The sequence below is a fragment of the Salmo trutta genome, chromosome 12 (genome assembly GCF_901001165.1).
Source record: "Salmo trutta chromosome 12, fSalTru1.1, whole genome shotgun sequence".
NCBI lineage: Eukaryota > Metazoa > Chordata > Actinopteri > Salmoniformes > Salmonidae > Salmo > Salmo trutta.
In genome coordinates this window covers 84,685,253-84,700,765 of record NC_042968.1, presented here as the reverse complement: position 1 = coordinate 84,700,765, position 15,513 = coordinate 84,685,253, and the positions used below count along the sequence as shown (strand labels likewise).

At 46.1% G+C, this 15,513-nt stretch overlaps 1 pseudogene; it reads right to left on the bottom strand.

Annotated features, from left to right (window-relative positions):
* LOC115202646 (calcium/calmodulin-dependent protein kinase type II subunit alpha-like) overlaps positions 1-15,513 on the bottom strand; it is a 37,901-nt pseudogene that overhangs the window by 14,085 nt on the left and 8,303 nt on the right.

Sequence of the window (15,513 nt, the reverse complement as noted above, 5' to 3'; positions counted from 1 at the left end):
AGAGAGGTCCAGACTGGGCTCTGCTACAGAGCTGGCCGTGGGGTGAGAGAGATCCAGATAGAGGAGCACTTGAGATAGGGAGAAAGCATGGGCACATTCCTACCCTGCTCAATCACTCTATAAAGTTTGGGCTATGACCCGTACAGTACACCACGTCCTGTTGTTCCCCTAGAGTTTGTTAACGATCCCTTCTACCTATCATCTTCACGTCCTCTCTTCCTGCTGGTCTCTGAGCTGGAATCATGTTATGTCCTCTCTCTGAGAGCTGAACCAGGGTGTTCCCCCCACTTTATTTCTTCAACATGACGACTAATTTTCGCCCGTGTGGGGACAGGGGGCTGTGTGGAGTCATGGCCTCTTGTCAGCTGGGGTGTAGCCTGATTCCTAGTCCCCCTGGCCCCCAGACCCCTGGCTCCGTGACCCCACTCTCCCCTGCTGCTGGGAGTGTGGCTATATGCCGATGGGGGTCCCCCTGGTCTGCAATGGACTGGCTCTGGGAACCCCAAGCCCTAGCTTCTCTACTATCATTTTATCATTTTAAAAGTGAATCTGGCCCTGAACCAGCGTTTACACAGCACTTCTGACCCACCCAAGCATCATAGGAGTCAATAGGATTAGGAAAACAGCCATTAAAAGCTGAAAGAGCAGATTTGGCTCCAGCCATACTATCTGAACAGTGAGGACTTTATAAATAGGCATAAGGCTGTAACCTTGCTGTATATCTGTGGACTGTGGTTCTCCACGGCTATCTGGAGGGTAAAGATAGACCAATAGTGGAGAGCGGAAAATCAAGATGAATGGTAGTGCTTAGAGGTGCTGAGATGGTTTTACGGTCCTCCAGGGTGAGTCTTATGGGGCTTGGCTTTCGGACAAAATCCCTGGACAGGTGGTGGGATATGGGGTGGGGGGGGGGTCTATTCCTGATTGGTAATGAGAATGCCTACCCGTTTAAAGATGACCCCTTACTGCTATTATTTTCCTTGTCCATTCAGGTCCACACATTTAATATGAATGATTGTGGAGTTCTGAGAGGAGAACAATTATATTACGCTGGTTGGAGATTGGTAGGTATGTGTAACTGTGGGCTTTGAAGGGGATCCCTCCATCTCTGAGTCTGTGAGAGGTGCCCTACATTGATTATGCGCTTGTGTGACCTATGGTGTAGCGGTGGAGCCTGCCAAAGACACACAAGGCTACACGCCAGAGGGAACTCCCTCCTCTTTATTTTCTAACAACATTCCACTGTGACTCCTTCTCTCAGCTGGCCTTCCTTGCAGCCAAGGGGAGTATAAGAATGTAGAGGATTTTGACAAAACATTTCAGATAACAGCAACATAGGGATGGTCCATACCACCATACTATGTTTCCACCTGCAGTGGTGGATTCCACGGCCCATCTGAGTGAAGTCATGGACGGGACTGAGGACCCAATAGCAGATGCTCAGCCACAGTAAGTGGGGCTGTAATGATAATAACACATGCACATTTGTCAAGCAGGCAAATGTACATTGTGATAACTAGTGTTTGTAAGCAGATGGCCAGGCTATTCCATCGTCCCCTATCACCGTTCAGCTATTGATTTACAGTCGAAGCACAACTTGTCCATCTTGTGTCGGTTTTGAACAGACATCCCAGACGTCATTCTAACTTGTGACAGTGAATTAGTGTGTTGTAACGAGTGGGAGTGTCGGACAGGGGAGTGTCAATTGGCATGGGGAAGTGTCTTGATGCATGACCAGTGAGTCTACAAGCTGTCATCATCTCCTCCCTGCTCCATGGGCTTGGTGCCCTCCAGTCTAGGACCAGCCTCCTCCCTGCTCCATGGGCTTGGAGCCCCCCCAGTCTAGGGCCAGCCTCCTCCCTGCTCCCTGGGCTTGGAGCCCCCCAGTCTAGGACCAGCCTCCTCCCTGCTACCATGGGCTTGGAGCCCCCCAGTCTAGGACCAGCCTCCTCCCTGCTCCATGGGCTTGGTGCCCCCCAGTCTAGGACCAGCCTCCTCCCTGCTCCATGGGCTTGGAGCCCCCCAGTCTAGGACCAGCCTCCTCCCTGCTCCATGGGCTTGGAGCCCCCCCAGTCTAGGGCCAGCTCCTCCCTGCTCCCTGGGCTTGGAGCCCCCAGCCTAGGACCAGCCTCCTCCCTGCTACCATGGGCTTGGAGCCCCCCAGTCTAGGACCAGCCTCCTCCCTGCTCCATGGGCTTGGAGCCCCCCAGTCTAGGACCAGCCTCCTCCCTGCTCCATGGGCTTGGAGCCCCCCAGTCTAGGACCAGCCTCCTCCCTGCTCCATGGGCTTGGAGCCCCCCAGTCTAGGACCAGCCTCCTCCCTGATCCATGGCCATGGGCTTGGAGCCCCCCAGTCTAGGACAAGCCTCCTCCCTGCTCCATGGACTTGGAGCCCCCCAGTCTAGGACCAGCCTCCTCCCTGCTCCATGGGCTTGGACCCCCAGTCTAGGACCAGCCTCCTCCCTGATCCATGGCCATGGGCCTGGAGCCCCCCAGTCTAGGACCAGCCTCCTCCCTGATCCATGGCCATGGGCTTGGAGCCCCCCAGTCTAGGACCAGCCATCTCCCTGCTCCATGGGCTTGGAGTCCCCCAGTCTAGGGCCAGCCTCCTCCCTGCTCCACGGGCTTGGAGCCCCCCAGTCTAGGACCAGCCATCTCCCTGCTCCACGGGCTTGGAGCCCCCCAGTCTAGGACCAGCCATCTCCCTGCTCCGTGGGCTTGGAGTCCCCCAGTCTAGGGCCAGCCATCTCCCTGCTCCGTGGGCTTGGAGTCCCCCAGTCTAGGGCCAGCCATCTCCCTGCTCCGTGGGCTTGGAGCCCCCCAGTCTAGGACCAGCCTCCTGAGCCCATGTCACTCCTCTAGAATAGTGAGCGAATAGTGGCAGTCCTCTAGTCTGTAGCTCCGTTGGTAGAGCATGGAGCTTGCAACGTCAGGATAGTGGGTTCCATTCCTGGGACCACCCTTATGTAGAAATGTTATGCATCCATGATTGTAAGTCTCTTTGGATAGAAAGTCTGACAAATGTCATCTATAATTAGTATTAATAAGCCCACTCTCACTCCAGAGGGGAGAGGAGGGACCGTTCTGACAATGGCACCTCTACAGGACTTACCTGAGAAGTTCGAGTCGCCAACATGGTGGTGAGAATGGCACCCTGATAAGAAGAGACGGATCGTTACATAAGAAATGAAAATACAAAAGGATTCATTACAAAAGTAACATTTTATAATGCCACCGTTGTTCTTGGCAACCAAGCTTGGCTGGAATATATTATCAACAGCTTGATTAGCTTGCTTACATGTAATATCAACAGTTTGGATTGCTGCTTATTGTCAAGGGAATAACCTAGAGTACTGTCACAGTTGCTATGTTTTAACAGCCCCAAATAAAAACGTTTGCATTGGCAATAATTGGCAAACTCAATTTAAAAAGCATTTGGTATTACTGCATGAACAATGCACACTGCCGTTGTGTGTTGTAGATCAGACCTGGGCAGAACATAGAGGTAATTTTGTAGTTTATTTGAAAAGGTAGTCTAATATAGTTTAGATAGAGTTTCAACTAAAAGGCCACTATTTTCTTTAATATTGAAATACAGGTCTCAGACATTTGTTAGGTATTTGAATATATGCAAGTTATTTGAAAACAAAAAATATGTATTTGATGGCTGCCAAATATTTGATGAAGAACCAGAAACTACAACAGGAGTCAGTCTAATATATGATCATAAGCACATGGTTTGGGGGGTCTTGGATATTTCTTTAATATAGCCTATAGCTTAGAATTAAATACACAATGGGCACAATCACCTCAACATTAAAGCGTACCACTTGTGCGGCTTCAAAATGACAAACAGATATATTTTCATACTGAGTGAGACATACAGTAACACGTCAAGTACTTATACATGTCTAGTATCTTTGTGACAATAGCAACATTGCAGTTACATTGCTTTAAATTGCTTTAAAATCGCATAATGATGGAGTTATTGCATAAGTGGAATAAGGAACAGTCACTTGTGTACAGTAGTAACAAACTCTCAGCTCGTTGCTATGCGATTAAAATGCAATTTTGCAAAATTGCAAAATGCAATTACCAAAGTATAATGTTAACAATGTGCTAATAAAAAGTCGCTCCAAAAGTAATTTTGTTTTATTACACAGGCGCTAAGAACAGTTTAATGTTAAGTGTTACTGAGGAGGCTAACAGTAACAAAATATGTCTATTAAGTGTCGAAAGGAAAATAAATATCCCAAAATTGCCTTCTTGAATCAACTACAGCTAAAAGATTGCATAGCGTGTGGTCTGAGAACACTTACCCTCAAATGGACAAAGAGGTTCAAAGTTGTTTTTTGCTAAACATCCAACTTGAACTTTGCAAATGGCTTTGAGTTACTCTGCAGTATTTTCAGGTATCATAAAATGAATTGCAGCTTTCAACCTTTTCAGTGGCAAATTGAAAGAGTCACACGGTAGTTGAGCATCACAATGTATTATACTTATCTGTACAACATGTAATTGGTTAATTGGTTTGACTTGATTATGTACACCTGGGGCAATGGACGTATGTGGCAGGGTCTACAGACAATCACAATTACAAAAAGAAAACCTGCCCTGTCGCGAACATCAACATCTTGCTTCCAGACAAATGAAACAACTTCTTTGCTCGCTTTGAGGACAATACAGTGCCACCGACGAGGCCCACTCATCGGGTTAAGGGAGGGTTTGTCCAATCGCAAACTAGCGACTCCTGTGGCAGGCCGGGCGCAGTGCACGCTGACATGGTTGCCAGGTGTACGGTGTTTCCTCCAACATATTGGTGCGGCTGGCTTCCGGATTAAGTGGGCATTGTGCCAAGAAGCAGTGTGGCTTGGTTGGGTTGTGTTTCAGAGGACGCACGGCTCTCGAACTTCGCCTCTCCCGAGTCCGTATGGGAGTTGCCGCGATGAGACAAGACTGTAACTATCAATTGGATACCATGAAATTGGGGTTAAAAAAAAAAAAAAATAAGAAAAAAGTTTGCTGACGACACAACAGTGGTAGGCTTTATTACAAACAATGACGAGACAGCTACAGGGAGGAGGTGAGGGCCCTTGGAGTGTGGTGTCAGGAAAATAACCTCTCACTCAATGTCAGCAAAACAAAAGAGATGATCGTGGACTTCAGGAAAGAGCAAAGGGAGCACCCCCCTATCCACATCGACGGGACAGCAGTGGAGAAGATGGAAAGTTTTAAGTTCCTCCGGTGTACATATCACAGACAAACTGAAATGGTTCACGCACACAGACAGGGTGGTGAAGAAGGTACAACAGCGTATCTTCAACCTCAGGAGGCTGAAAAAAATGTGGCTTGTCACCGAAAACACTCACTAACGTTTACAGGTGCACAATCGAGAGAATCCTGTCGGGCTGTATCACCGCCTGGTACGACAACTGTACCGCCTACAACCGCAGGGCTCTCAGAGGCTGGTGCACAACGCCATCACCAGGGGCAAACTACCAGCTCTCCAGGACACCTACAACACCCGATGTCACAGGAGGCAAAAAGATACATCAAGGACAATCAACACCCGAGCCTCTACCTGTTCACCTCGCTTCCATCCAGAAGGTAGAGGTCAGTACAGCGGCATCAAAGCTGGGATAGAGTAGATTGAAAAACAGCTTATATCTCAAGTCCATAAGATTGTTAATCAGCCATCTCTAGCACAGAGAGGCGGCTTGCCGACCAACATACTTGATATCATTGGCCTCTTTAATAAATGGAACACTAGCCACTTTAATTTTACCAGGCAAGTCAGTTAAGAACAAATTCCTATTTCAATGACAGCCTAGGAACAGTGGGATAACTGCCTTGTTCAGGGGCAAGAACGATAGATTTGTACCTTGTGAGCTCAGGGATTTGATCTTGCAATCTTTCGGTTATTAGTCCAACACTCTAACCACTAGGCTACGCTGCCACCCCCAATAATGTCACTTTAATAATGCCACTTTAAGAATGTTACATATCTCGCATTACTTATCTCTATGTACTGTATATACTGTATACTGTATCCTACACTATCTATTCTTATCACACCCTGATTCGTTTCACCTGTCCTTGTGCTTGTCTCCAACCCCCTCCAGGTGTCCCCCATCTTCCCATTATCCCCTGGGTATTCATAGCTGTGTTTTCTGTCTGTCTGGGCCAGTTCGCTTTGTCATTCAAACCTACCAGCGTTTTACCTTGCTACTGTCTTTGCTATAGTCCCTGTTTTCTAGTTTCCCGGTTTTGACCTTTCATGCCTGCCGTCCTGTACACATTGCCTCTACTCTGGATTACCACACCGCTGCCTGACCTGACCCTGAGCCAGCTGCTGTTCCGGTGCCTTACACCCTCTCTGGATTACCGACCTCTGCCTGACCTGACCCTGAGCCATCCTGCCGTTCCGGTGCCTTACACCCTCTCTGGATTACCGACCTCTGCCTGACCTGACCCTGAGCCAGCCTGCCGTTCCGGTGCCTTACACCCTCTCTGGATTACCGACCTCTGCCTGACCTGACCCTGAGCCAGCCTGCCGTTCCGGTGCCTACACCCTCTCTGGATTACCGACCTCTGCCTGACCTGACCCTGAGCCAGCCTGCCGTTCCGGTGCCTTACACCCTCTCTGGATTACCGACCTCTGCCTGACCTGACCCTGAGCCAGCCTGCCGTTCCGGTGCCTTACACCCTCTCTGGATTACCGACCTCTGCCTGACCTGACCCTGAGCAGCATGCTGTTCCGGTGCCTTACACCCTCTCTGGATTACCGACCTCTGCCTGACCTGACCCTGAGCCAGCCTGCTGTTCCGGTGCCTTACACTCTCTCTGGATTACCGACCTCTGCCTGACCTGACCCTGAGCCATCCTGCTGTTCCGGTGCCTTACACCCTCTCTGGATTACCGACCTCTGCCTGACCTGACCCTGAGCCAGCCTGCTGTTCCGGTGCCTTACACCCTCTCTGGATTACCGACCTCTGCCTGACCTGACCCTGAGCCAGCCTGCTGTTCCGGTGCCTTACACCCTCTCTGGATTACCGACCTCTTGCCTGACCTGACCCTGAGCAGCCTGCTGTTCCGGTTGCCTTACACCCTCTCTGGATTACCGACCTCTGCCTGACCGACCCTGAGCCAGCCTGCTGTTCCGGTGCCTTACACCCTCTCTGGATTACCGACCTCTGCCTGACCTGACCCTGAGCCAGCCTGCTGTTCGGTGCCTAACACCTCTCTGGATTACCGACCTCTGCCTGACCTGACCCTGAGCCAGCCTGCTGTTCCGGTGCCTTACACCCTCTCTGGATTACCGACCCTCTGCCTGACCTGACCCTGAGCCAGCCTGCTGTTCCGGTGCCTTACACCCTCTCTGGATTATTGAGCCCTGCCTGCCTACCTTAAAACATGATCATTCTATACTATCTATTGCATCTTAGCCGCTCTATCACTGCTCATCCATATATTTTATATTTATATATTCTTATCCCATTCCTTTACTAGATTGTGTGTATTAGGTTTTGTTGTGGAATTGTTAGATATTACCTGTTAGATACTGCTGCACTGTCGGATCTAGACCATAAGCATTTCGCTGCACTCATAATAATATCTGCTAACCATGTGTATGTGACCAATAAAATTGTATTTGATTTGATTCAGGGGAATGGACATTTACAGAATGTTCAGATATACATTTATTGTGTAGATCAAATATGACTGTCAGATAGATTGGAATAGTATAGGAGACTGTGTGTGCTCTATTCATTATATTTATATCTTCAACATGCAGTTCCAGATACAGCCCTGCCATTAGTTGAAGCCAGCCAATCCAATAGTCGCTTCCTGAGAAATCTTTTTTAAGTAGTTGCTTTATACGATCTGTATTCAAAATAGTTTAAAAAAGTAGTCACTTTCTGAGACCTGTACTCCAATAGTTTAAAAAAGTTGTCATTTTTAGGATCTGTATCCAGATGGTTCCAAAGTCACTATTTGTTTCCTCGGAAAAGTGGAACCTGAATGAATTACAATTAAATGGACCTGTCTAAAAGGGGTCATATAAAGTTCAAACACAAATGCTGTAGTTACATAGCCAAATGAATGAGAGTTTTCACGTCACACAAATGAAACAAAGAGATGTCCTCTCATCTTGAAACCGTGCTTGGACTTGTTTAATGAAAGCCATTTTGCCCTTGATAGATCCCATTTCCAATGTCACTCAAACCTCCCATCACTAGTGACCCAGAAAATCTGATATTGTTTTCCTACCCTGGTCAAAAGAGAGTAACATGGACTGTTCCATTATCATATCTACATGTCATGTTGCTCCCAGAAGTTGACTATACCTTGAGTTTCCTTCTGGCGTTGAACTTTTCAGGCACTCCACCGTCTCCTGTCTGTGCATGCAGGAGGCCACAGTGCGAGCGGTGCTGTAGAGAGAGAGAGAGTGAGAGAAGGAAAAAATAAGACATGTCAGGTAGACACCGGGCCGGATCTTACTGGACAAGGTGATCATTGTGAGAATGCTCTGAACTCACTGAGATCCAGGATGTTTGAGAACCTCCGAGGCTGTGATGCAGCTTGGCAGGGTTGATGGTCAACATCTTGTTGATGAGATCCTTGGCCTCTGGCGTAACAGTGTCCCACTCGTGCGAGGGGAACTACAGGACACGAGGAGGTATTTGGTATTAACAGTACAATTATAAACAGCTGGTTCGAGCCATGAATGCTGATTGGCTGACAGCAGTGGTATATCAGACCGTATACCACGGGTATGGCAAACATTTATTTTTTACTGCTCTAATTACATTGGTAACCGTTTATAATCAGCAATAAGGCACCTCAGGGGTTTGTGTGTATAGTCCCAATATACCATGGCTAAGGGCTGTATCAGGCACTCCACATTGCGCCGTGCTAAGAACAGCCCTTAGCCGTGGTATATTGGCCACTATACCACACCCCCTCGGCCTTATGTCTATATAATCATGGGAATTCAAACTGGTGATGATCTTCAAAATGAGTGACTGTCACTGAAAGGACTCGTCCTGATCTGTTTCACCTGTCTTTGTGCTCGTCTCCACCCCCTCCAGGTGTCGCCCATCTTCCCCATTATCCATTGTGTATTTATACCTGTGTTCTCTGTTTGTCTGTTGCACATGTTCGGTTTTGTTCGTAGAAACCCTACCAGCGTTTTGTTTTCCGCTGATCCTCCTGTTTTGTTCTTGCTCCTGTTTAGTTTCCCGGTTCTGACTGTTCTGCCTGCCCCTGACCCTGACCCTGAGCCCTGCCCTGCTGTCCTGTACCTTTACACCCTCTCTGGATATGACCCCTGCCTGCCTGACCTGTTGTTTGCCCATGTTTAAGGAAAAACTTTTGTTTCTTCAACACTGTCTGCATCTGGGTCATACCTTGAAACGTGATAAGGATCAGAGTAGAAAAATGTTAAAGAACAGAGTAGAGAAATATTAAAGAACAGAGCCATGGGCTGCTAGGACTGCAATGAAGAAGAAAAAGTAGAAGATATCTTTTCCTCCCAGCAGAAAGAAACCATTATCAGGCACTGAATTCAGGATGATTCATCTCTTTGGAAACTGGTGTGTTACACAATCCTGAAGAGACACTGTGCTTTTCCCCAGCAGCCGTGAGCAGTGATGGAAAGGAGGGGTATTGTTACAGTAAAGAACAGGAGCTAGGATAGATGTGACTCTTCACCCCTACCTACATGTACAAATTACCTCAACTTAACCTGTACCCCTGTACATTGACTCGGTACTGGTACCCCCTGTATATAGCCTCGTTATTGATATTTTATTGTGTTACTTTTATTATTTTTTACATTTTTTTATTTGGTAAATATTTTCTTACACTCTTTCTTGAACTGCACTGTTAATTAAGGGCTTGTAAGTAAGCATTTCACAGTAAGATTACATGTAAGAATACATGTTGTATTCGGCACATGTGACAAATAAAGTTTGATTTGATTTGATTTGATTTGATTTGATTTGACTCACATCGTAGGCCCCAGCCTTGATCTGCTGGTACAGTCTGTGCTGGTCCCTCATCCCAGAACGGAGGATATCCCACCAGTAGGATGTACAGGATCACACCTGGCAACACAGACGTCATACATCACAATACAATAGAAGACTGTCACACCTGGCAACACAGACGTTATACATCACTATACAATAGAAGACTGTCACACCTGGCAACACAGATGTTATACATCACTATACAATAGAAGACTGTCACACCTGGCAACACAGACGTCATACATCACAATACAATAGAAGACTGTCACACCTGGCAACACATATGTTATACATCACTATACAATAGAAGACTGTCACACCTGGCAGACACAGACGTCATACATCACAATACAATAGAAGACTGTCACACCTGGCAACACAGACGTTATACATCACTATACAATAGAAGACTTTCACACCTGGCAACACAGATTGTTATACATCACTATACAATAGAAGACTGTCACACCTGGCAACACAGATGTTATACATCACTATACAATAGAAGACTGTCACACCTGGCAACACATATGTTATACATCACTACACAATAGCAGCATATACATCACTATAAAATAGAAGAAAGGCAACACATACAGTACGTTATACATCACTATACAATAGAAGACTGTCACACCTGGCAACACAGATGTTATACATCACTATACAATAGAAGACTGTCACACCTGGCAACACATATGTTATACATCACTACACAATAGAAGACTGTCACACCTGGCAACACAGACGTCATACATCACAATACAATAGAAGACTGTCACACCCTGGGCAACACATATGTTATACATCACTATACAATAGAAGACTGTCACACCTGGCAACACAGACAGTTATAGATCACTATACATATGGAAGACTGTCACACCTTGGAACACAGACGTTATACACGAGTATACAAAACATTAAGAACACCCTGCTCTTTCCATGGCTAGAGCTGACCAGGTGAATCCAGGTGAAAGCTATGATCCTTATTGATGTCACTTGTTAAATCCACTTCAATCAGGTAGATTAAGGGGAAGAGGACAGGTGTTAAAGAAGGATTTTTAAGCCTTGAGACAGTTGAGACATGGACTGTGTAGGTGTGCCACTTCAGAGAGTGAGATGGGCAACACAAAATACTTAAGATGCCTTGAACGAGGTAGGTAGTAGGTGCCAGGCGCACCGGTTTGTGTCAAGAACTGCAACGCTGCTGGGGTTTTCCCGCTCAACAGTTCCAGTGTGTATCAAGAATGGTCACCTCAAAGAACATCCAGCCAACTTGGCACAACTGTGGGAAGCATTGGAGTCAACATGGGCCAGCATCACTGTGGAGCACCTTTCAACACCTTGTAGGCTCCATGTCCCGAATTGAGGATGTTCTGAGGGCAAAATGGGGTGCAACTCAATATTAGGAAGGTGTTCCTAAGGTTTTATAAACTCAGTGTACATAACTATACAATAGAAGGCTGTCACACCTGGCAACACAACACAGCACTCTAGTTACTTAAGAATTAACTAGCATAAAGTACATACTGAAAATCTCTCTATCTTTGATGAAAAGAAAAGGTGCTGCACTAATTGATAGTGCTGAATCTTGATCGCTCACTAGGGAGTAGTGTATACGTGTGTCTTTGTGTGTGTGGTGTGTGCTAGCTTGTGTGTGTGTGCGTGTGTGTGTGTTGTATGTATTCCATACCCCCCCCCCAACCACCACTGAGAACTCCCTTTCTTTGGGTGAAAGGTCTCTCTGTGGGGTTAACAATACACACAGTTCTGTGCACATACAGATCCAGCTCCATGTCAGGACGTTAGAAATCTGAGAATGAACCCCTGCCCACTCCCGCCTGCCCACACTGTCGCCCCCCTCAGCCCTCAACCTTATGTCTCTTGTGAATTCATCTCACTGCTTCGAAGCCTGCCAGGCTCACAGACCCATCGGCCATGAAGCCCACACACTTCTCAAGGGGAGCAGCAGCACAAAGCCCATATCAAAAGGCAGGGAAATATAGCTGTGCATAGCAATGAGCTTCTCCCGCTTCAAAAGACCAATGTGCACAGAGTGATAGCTTGAAACGTCAATAAGTTTGAAAAGAAATCTAACCAAACCAGGTTAAACGGCTGGATCCAGCCGAGCTGAAGAGCAGCTACTCAAATCAATGTGAAAAGAGGCTGTACTACAACATATTGTCAAAATAATGATTTATATATGATTCATATGATGTAGATATACACTGAGCGTAAAAACAGTAAAAACACATACAGTGGGGCAAAAAAGTATTTAGTCAGCCACCAATTGTGCAAGTTCTCCCACTTAAAAAGATGAGAGAGACCTTTAATTTTCATCATAGGTACACTTCAACTATGACAGACAAAATGAGAAAAAAAAATCCAGAAAATCACATTGTAGGATTTTTTATGAATTTATTTGCAAGTTATGGTGGAAAATAAGTATTTGGTCACCTACAAACAAGCAAGATTTCTGGCTCTCACAGACCTGTAACTTCTTCTTTAAGAGGCTCCTCTGTCTTCCACTCGTTACCTGTATTAATGGCACCTGTTTGAACTTGTTATCAGTATAAAAGACACCTGTCCACAACCTCAAACAGTCACACTCCAAACTCCACTATGGCCAAGACCAAAGAGCTGTCAAAGGACACCAGAAACAAAATTGTAGACCTGCACCAGGCTGGGAAGACTGAATCTGCAATAGGTAAGCAGCTTGGTTTGAAGAAATCAACTGTGGGAGCAATTATTAGGAAATGGAAGACATACAAGACCACTGATAATCTCCCTCGATCTGGGGCTCCACGCAAGATCTCACCCCGTGGGGTCAAAATGATCACAAGAACGGTGAGCAAAAATCCCAGAACCACACGGGGGGACCTAGTGAATGACCTGCAGAGAGCTGGGACCAAAGTAACAAAGCCTACCATCAGTAACACACTACGCCGCCAAGGAATCCTGCAGTGCCAGTGCCCCCTGCTTAAGCCAGTACATGTCCAGGCCCGTCTGAAGTTTGCTAGAGAGCATTTGGATGATCCAGAAGAGGATTGGGAGAATGTCCTATGGTCAGATGAAACCAAAATATAACTTTTTGGTAAAAACTCAACTCGTTGTGTTTGGAGGACAAAGAATGCTGAGTTGCATCCAAAGAACACCATACCTACTGTGAAGCATGGGGGTGGAATCATCATGCTTTGGGGCTGTTTTTCTGCAAAGGGACCAGGACGACTGATACGTGTAAAGGAAAAAATGAATGGGGCCATGTATTGTTAGATTTTGAGTGAAAACCTCCTTCCATCAGCAAGGGCATTGAAGATGAAACGTGGCTGGGTCTTTCAGCATGACAATGATCCCAAACACACCGCCCGGGCAACGAAGGAGTGGCTTCGTAAGAAGCATTTCAAGGTCCTGGAGTGGCCAAGCCAGTCTCCAGATCTCAACCCCATAGAAAATCTTTGGAAGGAGTTGAAAGTCCGTGTTGCCCAGCGACAGCCCCAAAACATCACTGCTCTAGAGGAGATCTGCATGGAGGAATGGGCCAAAATACCAGCAACAGTGTGTGAAAACCTTGTGAAGACTTACAGAAAACGTTTGACCTGTGTCATTGCCAACAAAGGGTATATAACAAAGTATTGAGATAAACTTTTGTTATTGACCAAATACTTATTTTCCACCATAATTTGCAAATAAATTCATAAAAAATCCTACAATGTGATTTTCTGCATATTTTTTCATCATTTTGTCTGTCATAGTTGACGTGTACCTATGATGAAAATTACAGGCCTCTCTCATCTTTTTAAGTGGGAGAACTTGCACAATTGGTGGCTGACTAAATACTTTTTTGCCCCACTGTACTCTTTCCAATACTATATAACACTATATATACTGTACATACTATGTACTAGGTAAGAGTTGTCCATGCATCAGTGTAGCAGGAGGATGTCTAGCAGATTCATTCTGCCACCTTGTTGACACAGAGGCCTGTGGTACTGAGGCGCATAGTACTGTGGCCCGTGATATTGAGGCCCTTGGTATTGAGGCCCGTGGTACTGAGGCCTGTGGTACTGTGGCCCGTGGTAATGAGGCCCGTAGTACTGAGGCCTGTGGTACTGTGGCCCGTTAAACTGAGGCCCGTGATACTGAGGCCTGTGGTACTGAGGCCAGTGGTATTGAGGCCTGTGGTACTACGGCCCATGGTACTGAGGCCCGTGGTACTAAAGCCCATGGTACTGTATGTATATAGACATAGAGAGAGAGCTATGATCAGATCGACACACTGCTGCCTTGTCTTCTCTGACTGAGAGCTCATCTATGCACCTTTGGATGAAACAGACTCATCTATGCACCTTTGGATGAAACAGACCCCATAAATAAACTGGTGCCCTAAATCATCTGTGACATTGAGGCGGGCAGGTTTTGTGTCAGCACAACTCTAGTAGGTTAGGCTCTGAAGCAATCCCCAGTCTGGCCAAATGAGAAAACATAAAGCTTGAGATGAAGAAGCTAGGAAACGGTGTGAAGTCTATATCATGTTTTCTTTAGGCAGCAGCAACTTACAGTAGATGTAGACAGAAACAAAGAAGGAAAGAGGTGGATATCTGAAAGTCATCCTGCTTACCGCATGCCCACAGGTCCACAGCTTTGCCATATGGGTCCTTCCTCAGGACCTCAGGAGACAGGTAACCAGGTGTCCCTGCAAAGCCTGCATCACATCCAGACAGAGAGGCAGTGAGTCACAGATAATACAGCTCTATTGAAAATCAAATGCTAGGCAAAAGCAATGGGAAACAATGTCTAGATGCATTTTTCCAGTGGAGATCAAGTTTATGAATTGCCTGGATGGGCTGTAGGACAGTGGATGTGCATTGATAATCCAAATGGAACTGTTAACAGGCATTACCTTTGGATTATCTTCAATAACTAACGACTATCAACCTATCAGCATCCAGGATGCAAACATACCATTTTAGAAAGCTCTAAAAGGGATACTCTCAGTGTAATAAATAACAAGTGATAGAGTTTAGCTTTATAGAATTCTAAATACTGGTACAAGCGTAATGCTATACAATACATAGTGATATAGGCTTTGATCAAAGACACATGCTGTTTTAAGTGTGAAGTGACACGAACCATATAAATCCATATATTATGATAGAGACAGTAAAGTGATGAGAGTTCAGTGTCTTTGAATTGTTAAATGCAATATAACAAGGGAAAAAAAGAACAACAAATTAACTTTGTATTCTGTCACAAACCAGGAAAAGATCACAGTATTAGAGAGATCTGCTCTGATAATTCTATTCCCCAGAATGTAAGAGAGAGTAATAACATTATACACATGTTCCTGGTCCCGCCTGCCTCACATTTCTCAATAGAGCTTCATTTGAGGTGTGAGGTCCATATGCATTACCTACCCTGACCAGACAGGCTGTCAATGTTCTAAGTCTGGTCATTAACTCTTTCCGAGGGGTGATGA